Raw genomic sequence first — 18659 nt, forward strand, 5'->3', positions numbered from 1 at the left:
TCTAAGAATACTTTCCATCAATTTACCCACTGCTGACGTCAAACTCACAGGCCGATAATTGCTAGGTTTACTCTTAGAACCCTTTTTAAACAATGGAACAACATGAGCAATACGCCAATCCACTAGCACCATCCCTGTTTCTAATGACATTTGAAATATTTCCACCTGTGAGGCAACTTTCAGGGATCTGTAGACAGGTACCCCGAGATCCCTCTGCTCCTCCACACTACCAAGTATCCTGCCATTTACTTTGTACTCTGCCTTGGAGTTTGCCCTTCCAAAGTGTACCACCTCACACTTCTCCGGGTTGAACTCCATCTGCCACTTCTCAGCCCACTTCTGCATCCGATCAATGTATCTCTGCAATCTTTGACAATCCTCTACACTATCTACAACAGAGTACAAAGTAAATGGCAGGATACTTGGTAGTGTGGAGGAGCAGAGGGATCTGGGGGTACATGTCCACAAATCCCTGAAAGTTGCCTCACAGGTGGATAGGGCAGTTAAGAAAGCTTATGGGGTGTTAGCTTTCATAAGTCGAGGGATAGAGTTTAAGAGTCGCGATGTAATGATGCAGCTCTATAAAACTCTGGTTAGGCCACACTTGGAGTACTGTGTCCAGTTCTGGTCGCCTCACTATAGGAAGGATGTGGAAGCATTGGAAAGGGTACAGAGGAGATTTACCAGAATGCTGCCTGGTTTATGATCAGAGATTAAGGGAGCTAGGGCTTTACTCTTTGGAGAGGAGGAGGATGAGAGGAGACATGATAGAGGTGTACAAGATAATAAGAGGAATAGATAGAGTGGATAGCCAGCACCTCTTCCCCAGGGCACCACTGCTCAATACAAGAGGACATGGCTTTAAGGTAAGGGGTGGGAACTTCAAGGGGGATATTAGAGGACAGTTTTTTACTCAGAGAGTGGTTGGTGCGTGGAATGCACTGCCTGAGTCAGTGGTGGAGGCAGATACACTAGTGAAGTTTAAGAGACTACTAGACAGGTATATGGAGGAATTTAAGGTGGGGGCTTATATGGGAGGCAGGGTTTGAGGGTCGGCACAACATTGTGGGCCGAAGGGCCTGTACTGTGCTGTACTATTCGATGTTCTATGTTCTGTTGATCACAGTCCCTGACCCTCCGAATTGTAGTTGTTGCCTCCCCTGTTTCTAACCATGATGTTATTCCATCTATCATTTTCATTCTCTGTCTGCCTCTGCTTCTTTTTCCTTCCAGCTTTCCAGTTGTAACTAAATGTTCTAATGTCTCTCTTTGCATGATGTGTCCAAAGAATTTTGATTGCTGTTTTCTTATTTTTTTTAAGAATGGTTCCATCATACCTGTAGGGTTAGAATGTCTTGCCTACCTAAACCCTGATCTGTGTGAATACTGTGCAACTACTTCTCCTATGCAATTGCCTGTCAGCAAGAAGTAACAGATCGTACACTGTATGCAATTATAAAGAAAGTATATTAATGAATGTTAACTTAAATGAACTGTTATTAAAGAAGAAAGAAAAAAATCAAAAGGGCCCATCATAATTAAAACAGTCAAATGTACACAAGATGGAGCTCAAATCTTCTAAAAGCTGATGCGTCTGGTGTACTTGTGGCACCAACTCCAATTCACCAATCACAGGTCCGGTAGGATTTCCTCTCTTGGACTCCACTGAATCGTACATTCCTGTTGGATCGAATTCTATGGCCAGTTCTCTCAAACTTCTTCCCTCTCCAATATCCTGCCGATAAAGATCTCGACCCACCTCAGTGTCTGTCAAAAAAACTCTTTGTCCCGCATTCTCTAGAACCTTCTCTCAATTCCACCATCCTGATTTGATAACACAATATTCCTAAGAATGAACATCACAACCCCTTATCTTTAATGGTAACCCAAACACTACCAGCAGAATACATTGCTTCTACAGAAAGCCATTAAATGAAATACCCTACAACATTAGCAGTAAAATCTTAACCAGGGCACTACACAAGAAAATAAACCCGATAGCTTCAACCTTGCAGGTCACTAAGACCCTCGAGATCATAAGACCAACAGACATAGGAGCAGAATTAGGCCATGTGGCCAATTGAGTCTACTCCGCCACTTAATCATGGCTGATCCTTTTTTTTCTCTCTTCCTCAACCCCAGTTCCCAGCCTTCTCCCTGTAACCTTTGATGCCATTTCCAACCAAGAACCAATCAATCTCAGTCTTAAATACACCCAACGACCTGGCCTCCACAGCTGCACATGGCAACAAATTCCACAAATTCACCACGCTTTGGCTAAAGAAATTTCTCTGCATCTCTGTTTTGAAAGGGTGCCCTTCTATCCTGAAGCTGTGCTCTCTTGACCTAGACTCTCCCACCATGGGAAGCATTCTTTCCATATTTACTCTGTCTAGGCTTTCAACATTCAAAAGGTTTCAATGAGATCTCCCCTCATCCTTCTAAATTCCAGCGAATACAGACCCAGAGCCATCAATTGTTCCTTGTATGATTCCCAGAATCATCCTTGTGAACCTCCTCTGGATCCCCTCCAATGCCAGCACATCTTTTCTAAGATGAGGGGCTCAAAATTGTTCACAATACTCAAGGTGAGGCCTCACCAGTGCCTTATAAAGCCTCAGCATCACATCCTTGCACTTGTATTCTCGACCTCTTGAAATGAATGCTAACATGGCATTTGCCTTCCTCACCACCGACTCAACCTGCAAGTTAACCTTCAGGGTGTTCTGCACAAGGACTCCCAAGTCCCTCTGCATCTCAGATTCCTGGATTTTCTCCCTGTTTCGAAAATAGTCTGCACATTTATTTCTACTACCAAAGTGCATGACCATGCATTTTCCAACATTGCATTTCATTTATCTCTTTCTTGCCCATTCTCCTAATCTGTCGAAGTCCTTCTGCATCCTACCTGTCTCAACACTACCTGTCCCACCACCAATCTTTGTATCATTTGCAAATTTGGCAACAAAGCCATCTAATCCATCAGGAGTTAGGAAAATTCAGTCGCTAGGTATACATGGAGAGGTGGTAAATTGGATTAGACATTGGCTCAATGGAAGAAGCCAAAGAGTGGTAGTAGAGAATTGCTTCTCCGAGTGGAGGCCTGTGACTAGTGGTGTACCACAGGGATCAGTGCTGGGTCCATTGTTATTTGTCATCTATATCAATGATCTGGATGATAATGTGGTAAATTGGATCAGCAAATTTGCTGATGATACAAAGATTGGAGGTGTAGTAGACAGTGAGGAAGGTTTTCAGAGCCTGCAGAGGGACTTAGACCAGCTGGAAAAATGGGCTAAAAAATGGCAGATGGAGTTTAATACAGACAAGTGTGAGGTATTGCACGTTGGAAGGACAAACCAAGGTAGAACATACAGGGTTAATGGTAAGGCACTGAGGAGTGCAGTGGAACAGAGGGATCTGGAAATACAGATAGAAAATTCCCTAAAAGTGGCATCACAGGTAGATGGGTCATAAAGAGAGTTTTTGGTACATTGGCCTTTATTAATCAAAGTATTGAGTATAAGAGCTGGAATGTTATGATGAAGTTGTATAAGGCATTGGTGAGGCCGAATCTGGAGTATTGTGTTCAGTTTTGGTCACCAAATTACAGGAAGGATATAAATAAGGTTGAAAGAGTGCAGAGAAGGCTTACAAGAATGTTGCCGGGACTTGAGAAACTCAGTTACAGAGAAAGGTTGAATAGGTTAGGACTTTATTTCCTGGAGCGTAGAGAATGAGGGGAGATTTGATAGAGGTATATAAAATTATGATGGGTATAGACAGAGTGAATGCAAGCAGGCTTTTTCCACTGAGGCAAGGGGAGAAAAAAAACCACAGGACATGGGTTAAAGGTGAGGGGGGAAAAGTTTAAAGGGAACATTAGGGGGGGCTTCTTCACACAGAGAGTGGTGGGAGTATGGAATGAGCCGCCAGATGAGGTGGTAAATGTGGGTACTTTTTTAACATTTAAGAATAAATTGGACAGATACATGGATGGAAGGTGTATGGAGGGATATGGTCCGTGTGCAGGTCAGTGGGACTAGGCAGAAAATGGTTCGGCACAGCCAAGAAGGGCCAAAAGGCCTGTTTCTGTGCCGTAGTTTTTTTATGGTTTCTATGGTTTCTATCATCTAAATCATTTATATACAGCATAAAAAGAAGTGGTTCCAACACTGGCCCTGTGGAACACCATTAATCACTGCCAGCCAACCAGAAAATGATCCTTTTATTTCCATTTTACTCCTACAATCAGCCAATGCTCTAACCATGTTAGTAACTTTCCTGTAATACCATGGGCTCTTAACTTGGTAAGCAGCCTCATGTGTGGCACTTTGTCAAAGGCCTTCTGAAAGTCCAAATATTCAACATCCACTTGTGATCTCCTCAAGGAATTCCAACAGGGTCAGAAGGCAAAATTTTCCCTTCAGGAAACCATGCTGACTTTGTACTATCTTGTCCTGTGTCATCAAGTACTCTATTACCTCATTCTTAACAATTGTCTCTAATATCTTCCCAACCAGGAGGTCAGGCTAATTGGTCTATAATTTCCTTTCTGCTGCTTTCCTTCTTTCTTAAAGCATGGAGTGAAATTAGCATTTTTCCAGTCCTCTGGCACCATGCCAGAGTCCAATGATTTCTGAAAAATCATTTCTAATGCCACCACAATCTCTAACACTACCTCTTTCAGAACCCTAGAACGTAGTTCATTTGGTCTGGGTGACTTATGTACCTTTAGGTCTTTCAGCTTTTGGAACACCTTCTCTCTTGTAATAGTAACTGCACCTACTTCTCTTCCTTCACACACTACAACATCAGGCATACTGATAGTGTCCTCCACAGTAAAGGCTGATGCAAAATACTCATTTGGTTCATCAGTCATCTCCTTGTCCCCTGTTACTATTTCTCCTGCCTCATTTTCTAGTGGTCCTATATCCACTCTCATTTCTCTTTTATTTTTAACATACTTGAAAAAACTTTTATCATCCACTTTGATATTATTTGCTAGCTTGCTTTCATATTTCATCTTTTCCCCTTCTAATGATTAATTATTAGTGGCTCTCTGTCTGTCTGTCTAGGTACCATATCCGATGTGGACTTTGGTGACCATGGTTTTCCATATAGATCTATCCTTCGTTTAACATTCTCCTGTAGAACCATAATTCAGCTGCTTCTAGTCTCTTTCCCATTGCCGGAGAAATGGTCCAGCATTCACCTCCATAAGTCAGGACAGAATAAATGTAGCACTGCAGTATTCTGTTTTTAGTGTGCGTGCTCATCTTTCTGTCTGTTAATATGGTCTTCATTTTTTGGAAAGCTTCTTTCGCTATTGCTATTCTGTATTTGATATCTGTGTCGCACCTGCCATTACTTGTTATTAGGCTGCCAAGGTCACAGTTTGAGGATAAAGGGGAAGCCTTTTAGGACCGAGATTAGGAAAAACTTCTTCACACAGAGAGTGGTGAATCTGTGGAATTCTCTGCCACAGGAAACAGTTGAGGCCAGTTCATTGGCTATATTTAAGAGGGAGTTAGATATGGCCCTTGTGGCTACGGGGATCAAGGGGTATGGAGGGAAGGCTGGGGTGGGGTTCTGAGTTGGATGATCAGCCATGATCATAATAAATGGCGGTGCAGGCTCGAAGGGCCGAATGGCCTACTCCTGCACCTATTTTCTATGTTTCTATATATGAATTTGTTGACTTGTTTGATGTTTGTATTTCCGATCTTGATCACACATTGTGAGATGTTTGTCTTTCTGGAGACGACCATGCTTTCTGTCTTGGTGTTGATTGAGAGGCCTCTGCAATTACTTTCTGCTGCCACTATAGTGAGTAGTTCTTGAAGTTTTTGTTTCTGAGTCAGCTATTAGTACGATGTCATCAGCATATCTGATGTTATTTATATTATGGCCTCCAACTCTGAATCCTTTGATGTCTTTGATACTCCTCAAGATATTTTCACTATACAGGTTGAACACGTCTGGCGAAAAGACACAACCTTGCCTGACTTCTCTCATGACATTCACATACTCACTCACTTCTCCTTCTATTCTGATGGATGCTGTCTGGTCCCAGTATAAGTTTCTTAAGAACCGTATATCTTTCCTATCTATGTCAAGATTTTGAAGCATTTCCAGAAGATCTTGCTGTCTGATAATGTCAAAAGCTTTTGTATAGTCGATGAAATGTCTTTTTGTCCCTGGATGGCTCTTTCACAGATCATCTATAGCATGAAAATTGCATTTCTGGTTCCAGTGTTTTCCACAAAGCCGCATTGTTCTTTACTGATTTCTGGTTTTATACAGAGTCTTGCTCTCATCATGATTACTCTGAGAATAATGTTTGCCACGTGGCTCATCAGGCTTATTGTACGATGTAACTCACATTCTGTTGCTCCCTCTTTCTTTGGAAGTGTGATGAACACTGATTTACTTAAATCATCAGGTATATCCCCATGATCATAGATTTCATTTGCTATTTCTGTTATTTTCTCTATTCCAAAATCTTCTAAGGCTAGTATCATTTCAACAGCGATGTTGTCTGGACCAGTTGCTCTGTTATGTTTTGTTTTATTTATGGCTGCTCGAATTTCTGATTTTAGAATGCTAGGTCCTTCAAGATTCTTCTTTATGTTCGGCTTTTCTCCTCTTTGGTCTTCAAAAAGTTCTTTTATATATTCTGTCCATCTGTTTAGGATTTCCTCTTTGTTCATAATTAAACTGCTGTCTTTTGCCTTGATGCATCCACTTGCTGAGCAAGGTAATTTCCCCATTAGTTCTTTAATCTTACTGTGCATTAACTTTGTTCCAGGGTTATGGGTTTGTAGCATTTCTACCTCTGAGCATTTCTCATTTAGCCATCTGTCTTTAGCTTCTCTGCATTTTCTTTTTATTGTCTTATCAAGTTGTTTGTATTCTTCACGGTCTCTTGGTTTGATGGTCTGTATTTGTTGCATCAATGGTAATATATCTTCAGTTATCCATTTCTTCTTACTCTTCTGTTCTTTTTGTGGGATGGTTTCTTTTGCAGCTACAACCATGGATTCCTTCAGTATGTCCCAGGAAGATTTGCCTCCTTCATTCTGCAGAAATTGAAAACGGTTTTTCACCTTGATTGTGTATTCTGTTTTCAGATAAGGGTTGTTTTGTAGTTGTCGGTAATCCAGTGGTTCTGATCTTTTTGGTTTCTTTAATTTTCTCATCTTTATTTTCATTTTGCAAATGACTGCGTCGGAAGCAAGCAAGGGGAAGCTACTTCTTGTATTTTATTCCTGGTACAAACAACCATGGTTAATACAGACACAAATATAAAAGACAACAGCGTAAATGGGAGCCCACTTCCAAATAGTGCGGACACCTCGCTCGGTACGGGATATCATGTAAACAGACAGGTGAGCCTGAATCGTTATAACACTACTGTCTGCAAGACCAAGAGACTGCGAATTGCCACTTGGAATGTTCAAACCCTGCACCAAGCTGGTAAGCTGGAAAACGTAAAATTAGAAATGAAGAGGCTAGAAGTCAGCATCCTAGGCCTAAGTGAAATAAGATGGAAAGACACTGGAGTATTCCAATCAGACGACTACAGGATGGTATACTCTGGTGGAGATAAACATGAAAAGGGTGTTGCAATCATCTTATACAAAGAAACATCCAAGAGCCTGCTAGGATACTGGCATATCTCAGACAGAATGATGCTAATCAAACTAAAAGGACAACAAAACAACATCTCTATCATCCAAGTACATGCACCCACAATGGCAAACTCAGAGGAAGAAATTGATGCCTTCTACCACTCCCTAGACAAAGCACTAGAAGAATGCAAACCACAAGAAGCCATCATAGCCATGGGCGACTTCAATGCAAAAGTTGGTGAGGGAAGAGAAGACCATATTGTTGGAGACCAGGGACTGGGAGAAAGAAATGAAAGAGGAGAAAAGCTTATATCATGGTGTAAATAAACAATCAGATAATGACCAACACTTGTTTTAGACCATAAGACCATAACACTTGGTTTAAACAACATCCAAGAAGAAAATGGACATGGAGAAGCCCAGATAGGAGCAACAAAAATCAAATCAACTACATAACAATCAATGATAGATTCAAAAACTCGATAACTCAAGTCTAAAAGCTACCCTGTTGCAGACTGTGGAAGCGACCATATACCAGTCATTTGCTCTTTGTAGGTTTTTAAAAACTTCCCAATCCTCTATTTTCCCACTAATTTTTGCTTTATTATATGCCCTTTCTTTTGCTTTTACAGAGGCTTTGATTACCCTTGTCAGCCATGGTTGTATTATTTTACCATTTGAGTATTTCTTCATTTTTGGAATGCACATGTCCTGCACCTTCCTCATTTTTCTCAGATACACATGCCATTGCTGCTCTGCTGACATCCCTGCCAGTAGCTCTTTCCAATTTACTTTGGCCAACTCCTCTCTCATACCAAAGTAATTTCCCTTACTCCAATGAAATACTGCTTCATCAGACTTTACTTCCTCCCTCCCAAATTTCAAATTGAACTCAATCATATTGTGATAATTGATTCCTAAGGGTTTTTTTTACCTTAAGCTCCTTAATCGCCTCCAGTTCATCAGATAACACCCAATCCAGTATAGCTGATCCCCTAGTTGGCTCAACAACAAACTGCTCTAAATAGCTATCTCTTAGGCATTCAACAAACTCACTCTCTTGAGATCCATTACCAACCTGATTTTCCCAATCGACTTGCATGTTAAAATTTCCCATGACCACCATAACGTTGCCCTTTTGACTCGCCTTTTCTACTTTCTGTGGCCCACCTCCCAGCCACTGTTGGGAGGACTGTATATAACTGCCATCAGTGTCCTTTTATCCTTGCAGTTTCTTAACTCAACCCACAAGGTTTCAGTATCTTCCAATCTCATGTCATATCTTTCTACTGATTTGATGCCATTCTTTACCAGCAGAGCCACACTACCCTTTCTGCCTACCTTCTTGTCCCTCTGATATAAAGTGTAACCTTGGACATTCAGCTGCCAACTACAACCATCCTTCAGCCACGATTCAGTGATGGCCACAACGTCATACCTGGCAAGATCTTCCACCTTATTTCTCATACTACACGCATTTAGATACGACACCTTGTGTACCATATTTGCTATCTTTTCTGATTCTGCATCCCTAATGATTTGATACTCAGCTTGTTGCTGCAACTAAGTCCCATCACCTGCCTGCCCTTCCTGACAGTCTGACTGCGCGCTATCTTTACCTTTTTACCATCTTTACTTTTGAACAGCTTATACCTCCCCCAAAAGAGATCCCAATGATTCAAAAACCTGAAGCCCTGCCCCCTGCACCAACTTCCCAGCCATACATTAATCTGCCAAATCATCCTTTTTCTACCCTCAATGGTGCGTGGCACAGGCAGCAAACCAGAAATTACTATCCTGGTGGTCCTGCTTCTCAGCTTTCTACTTAGCACTCTAAATTCTGTTTTTATGACCTAATCGCTTTTCCTTCCTATGTCATTGATATGTACCAAGACATCTGGCTGCTCCCCCTCCTTCTCCAAAATGTTGTGGACAAGATCTGAGATCCCTGATCCTGGCACCTGGGAGGCAACATATCATCCGGGTGTCCCGTTCACATCAACAGGATCTCCTGCCTGTTCCCCTCACTATTAAGTCAATCTCACCTTCCACACTTCCAAATTAAAATCTGTAAGCACCAGTCTTTTAGCCCCATCACCATTGGTCCAGTTGCCACCAAGGTTTGTCAATGGGGAACAGGTCTTCACTGTAAAAAGAATTCTGGATTCACAAACTGTTTGGGGTGTTCAGCAGTTCCTCCTGAACTGGCAAGGATTTGGACCCAAGGGACGATGCTCGTTTTCATAAAGGAACGTCTTGGATCTAGCATTCATCCAAAACTGGCATCATTGTCTCTCCGAGCAGCCAGGACTGTTCAGAATCAGCCATTATGGAGGGGGTCCTGTTACGACACATACCCAACCACACCAACTTCCGAGGATTAGACATGCTAACTCTCTGGAATAGGGATAGTTGACAAGGCCCCTTTAAAGTTTCGGGTCAGTGCCACTAATTGGCGGCTATGTTTTGGCTCCAAGGTTTTAATATTTAGAGAGCACCTGAACGGAGGTTCAGTGCTCAATCATCAGCACAACTTCGGATTCTCGTCTGGTGTCTAGCTTAGAATGCTGTCTCCTTTTCAGCCTTGTATCATGTCTTGATTCTAGTCTTCGATACTCCAGCACTTGAGCCCTAACCATCCCTACCCAGGTCTTCCATCACAGGCCCTAAACACCTGTGCTGTGTGACTCTATGACTTATGACACTCACTGGATGTCTTATCTAAGTTCAATCACATCCCAAATATCAAAACATTCTTTTTTAAAATCTGCTATTTCCCCTTGTATTACAATTAATACAAATATATTTAGAATGAATTTCATTAAAATTCAAGCAACATTGCCAAGACCAGTTTTTCTTCAATAGGGCAGAAGATAGAAACCACACTCTGTCCCCTCACAATGGGGTATTTATCGGATTATCTGTGTGATACTTTTGTATGTGCTTGCATTGAAAGATACTTTGCCTCCTTTTTAATATGTTCCCTGAAGTGAGCAATGGTGATGGAGCAATAATTACTGCTCGCTCCACGTTGCCTTGAACAGGTGGTGGCTGACTTCTGTGGTGTTGTGGTCTGTGCGTGGTGCTGTTTTTACAATGGTGCTCGGTGACCTTTTGATTCCTCCCAGTCATACTGAACCCTCAGCAGACGACTGTGTAATTTGCTTTCAGACTACCATTGGTGCTATTTTATAAGAAGCTGGACACAACTAAGTCTTTTCATTCTCATCGCCACACATGCTGAGTGCAAAGAACAGTAAAGAAATGGACTGAGCAGGAATTCCACTTTAGTTACATTCAAACAGTGGGCAGGGAAGGGGAGAAATGTTAATCACAGTGTTATTGAACATAATATGCAGAATTACTAGGCCATTGCAAGACAATTACTCAATACTTGACCAGCATATCAGCTCTCACTATAAAATAATCCCCTCTCCTCGTTTTCTTATTTTGGCTTCGACTCCTTTCCTTTCCGGTCCCAAAACGTCAACATTTTATTTTCCTCCACAGATGCTGCCTGGGTTCTTCCTTTTGTGTGTGTGTTGTATATGAAAGATTCTCTAAGTTCTACTTCTCTTAATACACATACTGGTAGCAATGACAGGCACCAGACATGTACTAAATTAAAGTTATTGAGCTTCATGTTATTTTGATTTTTTTTCTATACCAGAGAACCTTGCTGGGATTACACATTACCTGCTGGAAGAACTCAGCAGGTCAAACAGCATTGGTGGGAGTCAAAAATCTTTAAATCTTTCCCTCGAAGATAAAGAATAATTAAGCTTCTTCAAAGCTTAGTAAAAGTAAATCCCAAAGATTTACAACTTTCTACATGGAGAAATATTTCGTCATCTCAGTTGCAAACGCTTGACCCTTATATAGAGAATAGTCACTCTAGATGTTGACTCTGTTAGAAGCAACAGTTTTTCAGAATTTACTCTGTTAATCCTCTCAGAATATTGCATGTCTCAATGAAATCACCTCTCATTCCTATAAACTCCAGTCAGGAATTCAAGTTCTCTCTATAGATCAATGCCTGCAGTCCAAGGACCAATGCCATGAATCTACAACGTACTGATTCCAAGCCAGACACATACTTTTAAGTACAAAGACCCACACTACATGCTGTAATCCAAATGTAGTCCTGACAAAGCCTAATATAATTCAACAAAGTTCTTCCCTTTAACTCTCCAAACCACTGGCATTGAAAGCCAGCAATAATAAATGAAATGGAACAGAGTGATGAAAGATGAGTTGGTTGAGCAAATCATTATATGTACCTATCGATGGAGTGGAAGGTGCCAGAAGGTCAGATGGGTTTGAAAGAAGAAGTCTTAGAATTCCATTTTAAGGGAACTAATTTGATTTTAAGTTAGTTTTTTCCACATCCAGACCAATGTCTTCAACTTACAAAATAAATTGTTGGTATCTACGTTCTGTGTTCTATATCCTCCCTCACAAGGGGGCTTGCCAGAGAAAGATACCATACTAGTTGCATGAAGGGCCTAAGTCAACAGTTTATTCATTTCCATAGATGCTGTCTGACCTGCTGACCTGCTAAAATCCTTCAGCATTTTAGACTATAAGACATAGGAGCAGAATTAGGCTATTCAGCATGTCGAGTCTGCTCTGCCATTCTATCAAGACTGATCTCGGATCTCATTCAACCCCGTACATGTTCCTTCTCGCCATATCGTTTGATGCCCTGTCAACTTCTGCTTTAAGTATACCCACAGACTTGGCCTCCACCACAATCTGTGGCAGGGCATTCCACAGATTCACTGCTCTCAGGCTAAAAAAATTCTACCTTACCTCTGTCCAAAAGGTCGCCCCTCAATTTTGAGGCTGTGGCCTCTAGTTCTGGATACCCGCACCCTAGGAAACATCCTCTCCACATCCACCTTATCTAGTCCTTTCAACAATCGGTAGGTTTCAATGAGATCCCCACACATTCTTCCAAATTCTAGTGAGTACAGACTCAAAGTTGCCAGACGCTCCTCATGTGTTAACCCCTTCATTCTCAGAATCATCCTTGTGAAACTCTTCTGGACTCTCTCCAATGACAACACATCCTTTCTGAGATATGGGGCCCAGGACCGTTGACAAGACTCCAAGTGCGACCTGACTAGAGTCTTATAAAGCCTCAGCATTATCTCCTTGCTTTTATATTCTATTCCCCTTGAAATAAATGCCAACATTGCATACGGCTTCTTTACTACAGACTCAACCTGTGAATTAACCTTCGGGAGTCTTACACAACAACTCATAAGTCCCCCTGCACCTCTAATGTTTGAACCTTCTCCCTAGTTAGGTAATAGTCTACACTATTGTTCCTTTTACCAAAATGCATTATCATACATTTCCCAATACTTTTTTGCCCATTCTCCTAATTTGTCTAAGTCCTGCTGCAATTGCATTGCTTCCTCAGCACTACCTACCCCTCCACCTATCTTCGTATCATCTGCAAACTTTTCCACAAAGCCATCAATTCCATTATCCAAATCACTGACAAACAATGTGAAAAATAGCAGTCCCAATACTGATCCCTGAGGATCACCACTGTGCACTGGCAGCCAACCAGAAAAGGTCCCTTTTATTCCCATTCGCTGCCTTCTGCCTGTCAGCCATTCCTCTCTCCATGCCAGTATCTTTCCTGTAATGCCACAGAACTTTATCTAGTTAACCAGCCTCATGTTTGGCACCTTATCAAACGCCTTCTGAAAATCCAAGTAAATGACATCCACAGCCTCTCCTTTGTCCACCCTGCTAGTTATGTGAAGAACTTTAATAGATTTATCAGGCAAGATTTCCCTTCGCAGAAATCACGCTGACTTTGACTTATTTTATCATTAGTCTCCAAGTACACTGAAACCTCATCCTTAATAATAGACTCCAATAATTTCCCAGCCACTGAGGTTAGGCTGACTGGTCTATAATTTCCTTTCTTTTGCCTTCCTCCCTTCTTAAACAATGTAGTGATATTTGCAATGTTCCAGTCCTCTGGGTCCATACCTGAATCAAGTGATTCTTGAAAGATCATGACCAATGCATCTGTTATCTCTTCAGGACTCTGGGATGTAGTCCATCTGGTCCAGGTGACTTATCCACCTTAAATCTTTGAGTTTGCCCAGCACTTTTTCCTTTGTAATAGCGAAGGCACTCACTACTGCTCCCCGACACTCATGGACCTCTAGCACACTGCTAATATCTTTCACAATGAAGTCAGATGCCAAGTACCCATTAAGTTCTTCTGCTATTTCTTTGTCCCCCATTACTACCTCACCAGCATCATTTTCCTGTGGTCCAATCTCAACTCTCACCTCCATTTTACTCTTCATATAACTGAAAAATCTTTTAGTATCTTGCTCTATATTATTGGCTAGGTAGCCCTCCTATTTCATCTGTTCCTCTCTTATAACTGTTTTAGTTGCCTTTTGTTGGATTTTAAAAGCTTCCCAATCATCCAACTTCCCACTCGCTTTTGCTACCTTATATGCACTTCCTTGGCTTTTATGCAGTCCTTAACCTTCCTTGTCAGGTATGGTTGCTTACACCTGTCAGCTGAGATCTTTTTCTGTGGGACACATCTATCCTGTGCCTTGTCAACTGTTCCCAGACACTTCAACTATCTCTGCTCTGCCGTCATCCCTACCAGTATCCTCCTCCAATCCACCTGGGCAAGCTGCTCTCCCATGCCTCTTTAATTCCCTTCATTCCATTGCAATACTGATACGTGGTTTATGCTTCTCCCTCTCAAATTTCAGTATGAATTCAATCATATTATGATCACTACCTCCTAAGGGTTGCTTTACTTTAAGTTCCTTGATCGGATCTGGGTTATTACACTACACCCTATCTAAGATAGCCTTTCCCCAAGTAGGCTCAAGCACAAACTGCTCTAAGAAGCCATCTCATAGGTATTCAACAAATTGTGTCATTCCCCTTATTACATGCCTTTCCCAGCTCCCTTTGCAATCTCAACCCCACATCTTGGCTACTATTTGGAGGCCTATATTTGATTCCCATAATGGTTTTTTCACCCTTGCAATTTCTTAACTCCACCCACAAAGATCCAACATTCTCTGACCCCATGTCACCTCTTTCTAAAGATGTAGCTTCATCTCCTTCCAACAGAACCACACCATCGCCTATGCCTTCCTGCCTTTCCTTTGGATATAAAGTACAGTATAGCCTTGATGTTAAGCTCCCAACTCTGGCCTTCTTTCAGCCATGACTCAGTGATGCCCACTACGTCAAACCGACTAATCTCTAATTGTGCCACGAGTTTATCCACCTTATTCCGAATGCTACGTGCATTTATATATTGCACCTTCAGTTTTGCATTCTTTCCCATTTTGAATTTTCTTCTGTGGTATAATTCAACACTTTGCTCTGTCTGCATTTGTACCCAATCGTTGCTTTGTCCTTCCTTACATTCATGTTACACCCATCATCTACTTGTAAATCTGCTGGCATATTTTCAGCTCTGTCATACTGGTTCCCATCCCCCTGCCATATCAGTTTAAACCACTCTCAACAGCTCGAGTAAATCTGCCTGCAAGAATATTGGCCCCCATCAGATTTAAGTGCAACTCATCCCTTTTGTACAGGTCACATCTGCCCCAGAAGAGGTCCCAATTATCCATAAATCTGAATCCCTGACCCCATGTCTGGATTTCAAGCACTTGTAAACTGTCTTGAGTTCATTACCATACTAGTTTAGTGAGATTGCTCACTTGAGTTGTGAATTTTGATACATTATTGGGACAAAGCATCTTTCTCCAAGTCCAGGTTGTAGCAAGTGGTCCACCCACTCAATAAAGATCATTGGCTGTCAGCTGCCAACATTAGAAGACCCGTTCATCACCAGAGTGAAGAAAAGAGCTGAGAAAGTTACTGCAGTCACCAATTCACTGAATTGCCATCAGGGAGAGGCTACAAGTCCATCACCACCATGACTTCACGTCATCTCCGAAACTTCTTTCCTGTGGCTACTCAGCTTCTGAACAAACTCACACGGGTGTAATACGCAAACTGTCCCTGTACAACATCCGTTAAATGGTCTTTCCTACTCTCCTTGTTCTGTTGATAATTATTAAATCTCTTCGTATGTTCACATTTATTTAACCTTGCCTATTGACGTTTGTGCATGTGACCGTTCTGCTACTTGGTGATTGCTCATGGCTGTTTGCTCTATTGCCTTGTAAGTGATTGGTTGCTGTTGTGTTGTCTGTTATGGTATTGTCCTGTGTTTGATGTTTGGCATCGAACCACAATCAATTCTGGTATGTTTTTTACACACTGGCAATAAAGTGATTCTGATCCTGACTCTCTTTTCTCCAATTACAGAATTCTTGTTGAGGTCACAGATATAAAGATACTGCAGCTATATTTAGAACCAAAATGTTCTGCGAAGAGGTGCTGAATGGGCTATAACTCACACAATGTTTGGAATGCTTGAGGGGTAAGTATGGAAGGAGTTTTAACATTCATTGTGCTTAACCTGGGGATTACCACCTGCAGGCACAGAGCAGAAAATTGTTTGATAATAACCATACTATTTCTAATTGGCTTAACTTGCAGTTTAAAAGCTCAACGATTTTAAACTGATTTTAAACAAAGGAATGACAGGTACTTCCAGTAGTGGGCAGAATCCCAATGCAAAGCTACAGCCGAAACACAATTAATTTTTTAGAAGCAATTTTGAGCAAACCGGTGATTTCATAACCCTCTTATTTTGGAAGACACCACTGATATACATCTCACTGTAATATAATAGCACATTGATGGTCAGTCTAGTGCCCTTGGAGCGACATTACAACTACTACTGCATCTGAAGCTGTTATGATTTGTATACTTCGTATCTTCCTAAAAATGCCGTAAGCCTCAACTCGACCTGCAGTTGACAAGCTATTAATATATCAAACCCCTGTCAGGGTTATTTTATCACCTACATGTTGTACATATCAAGCATTCTACAGTGTTGATGTAAATAATCTCTATTATAACAGTGATTTACTGTTATAAAAACACAATTGTGTTACTGGTAATACACAGCCAACCTTACATCTAAGCGATGGAAACCAGGCTGTATTTTTCAGCACTGTCTTTGGTCTAGGAGTGACTACATCTTTGTTTTCATGCATCTTTGCAAAGCTTGTCTTAGCAATAATTCCCTTCTTTACATAATTAGAAACATCTGTGAAGGCTGCTTCATTTAATTTACATTGTGTTGTCCTACTAACCTGGGAATGTTCTTTTTGGAGTAAAGGAGGATGAGAGGTGACTTAGTAGAGGTGTACAAGATGATAAGAGGCATACTTAGAGTGGACAGCCAGAGACTTTTTCCCTGGGGTGGAAATGGCTAATACAAGTGGGCATACTTGGAAGGTGATTAGAAGGGAAAGTATAGGGGAATGCTGGAGTTAGATTTTTATGTAGAGTGGTGGGGGCATGGAAGGCTTGCCAGGGGTGGTGCCAGAGTTGGATACATTAGGGACATTTATAAAACTCATTGATGGGCACATGGATGATAGAAAGATGGAGGGCTATGTGGGAAGGATCAACCTTGGAGTAGATTATAGGGTCACAATAACATTGTGGGCTGAACAGCCTGTACTGTTCTGTAATGTTCTATGTTGTATTGCTTAAATTTCACATTTAGGTAAAGGCTCGTAATATTGGAATAAGCCTGTGAATTGGGAAAAGTTCAGATTTCACTGAAGGAAAGCACTGATATTGAAATGGAAATTAAGATGCAAGGATACTCCAGAGAGAAACATAGAAACACAGTGCAGAGTTTATAGATATATAAAAGGGAAATGATTAGTTAAAATCAATGGAGTTCCCTTAGAGACTGAGTAAGGAGAAGTTACTTTGGGCAATCAGGAAATAACAACGAAATTAAACAAATATTTCATGTTTATGTTAATGGAAGGAGATGCCGATATCCTCTCGGTAACAGTAACAGGTCCAGAGTGAAAGAGAACCATAAAGAAATCGCCATTATTAAAAATTTAGTATCGCAATAATTTAAAGGATTGAAATCAGAATCCAAATCACCGACATTATCACTGATATACTGTATGTCATGAAATATGTTATTTATTTGTCTGTTTGTTTGTTTACTTAATGAGATACAGTGTAAATAGGCCTTTTGGCCCTCGAGGTATGCTGCCCAGCAATCCCCTGATCTAATCCTAGGCTAATTGTGGGACAGCACACACAAAATGCTGGAGGAACTCAGCAGGCCAGGCAGCATCTATGGAAAAAAGTATCCTAGATATTTGCTAGTTTTTTTAGATGCCGTCAGGCCTGCTGAGTTCCTTCAGCATTTTGTGTGTGCTGCTCCAATATCCAGCATCTGCAGATTTCCTCTTGTTTCTAGTTATGGGACAATTTACAGTGTCCAATTCATCTACCACCAGATATCTCTAATTCTGCTCCTGTGGTCTTATTAACATTATATAAAATAAAATTCCAGCTGCCTGCCAACAAAGGCTACGTGCGCAGGAGCATTTCAGTTACTGCTCAGCTTAGAGACAACAGTGCTGTCCATCCTTCCCATATTCCTGTCCAATATGCCTCCTATCCCTCTTTACCTTTTCTAACCAAATATCAGCCTAATTGTGTGTGTTTTAATTTGATAAGATTGAATTACTGGGGGTTAACAGATACTAAGCAAATAGCCCCACGAATTCTTGAGTTTAGAGAATGAGAGGCAATTCACACTGAAATATTCAAAATATCCTGGCAAGCATTTGGTCCATAATGACAGAGGAGGAAGCTCTTTAACTCAACGACAGTTTTATTGTGATAGACACAAACAGACCAGGCACCATGACCCGGAGAGTGAACCCCACCCCCACCCCCAGTCTCACAGTGACGGGGGGGGTGGGGGTGACCACCGCACACCCCAGTTACAGTTAGGGTGCCCCACAAATACACAAGCAAATAACTCTATAACCCAAGCTAAAATGTAGCAATAATGAACTGGAACTTCCCACCATAATCCCACAAAAGCAT

At 41.4% G+C, this 18659-nt stretch overlaps 1 long non-coding RNA gene across 1 annotated transcript in view; it reads right to left on the reverse strand.

Moving 5' to 3' along the window:
• The window catches only part of LOC134347442 (uncharacterized), a 101770-nt gene that overhangs the window by 82337 nt on the left and 774 nt on the right, over positions 1–18659 (reverse strand). The gene's annotated exons all lie outside the window — the stretch shown is intronic.

The sequence above is a fragment of the Mobula hypostoma genome, chromosome 6, assembly GCF_963921235.1.
Source record: "Mobula hypostoma chromosome 6, sMobHyp1.1, whole genome shotgun sequence".
In the NCBI taxonomy this organism is placed as follows: domain Eukaryota; kingdom Metazoa; phylum Chordata; class Chondrichthyes; order Myliobatiformes; family Myliobatidae; genus Mobula; species Mobula hypostoma.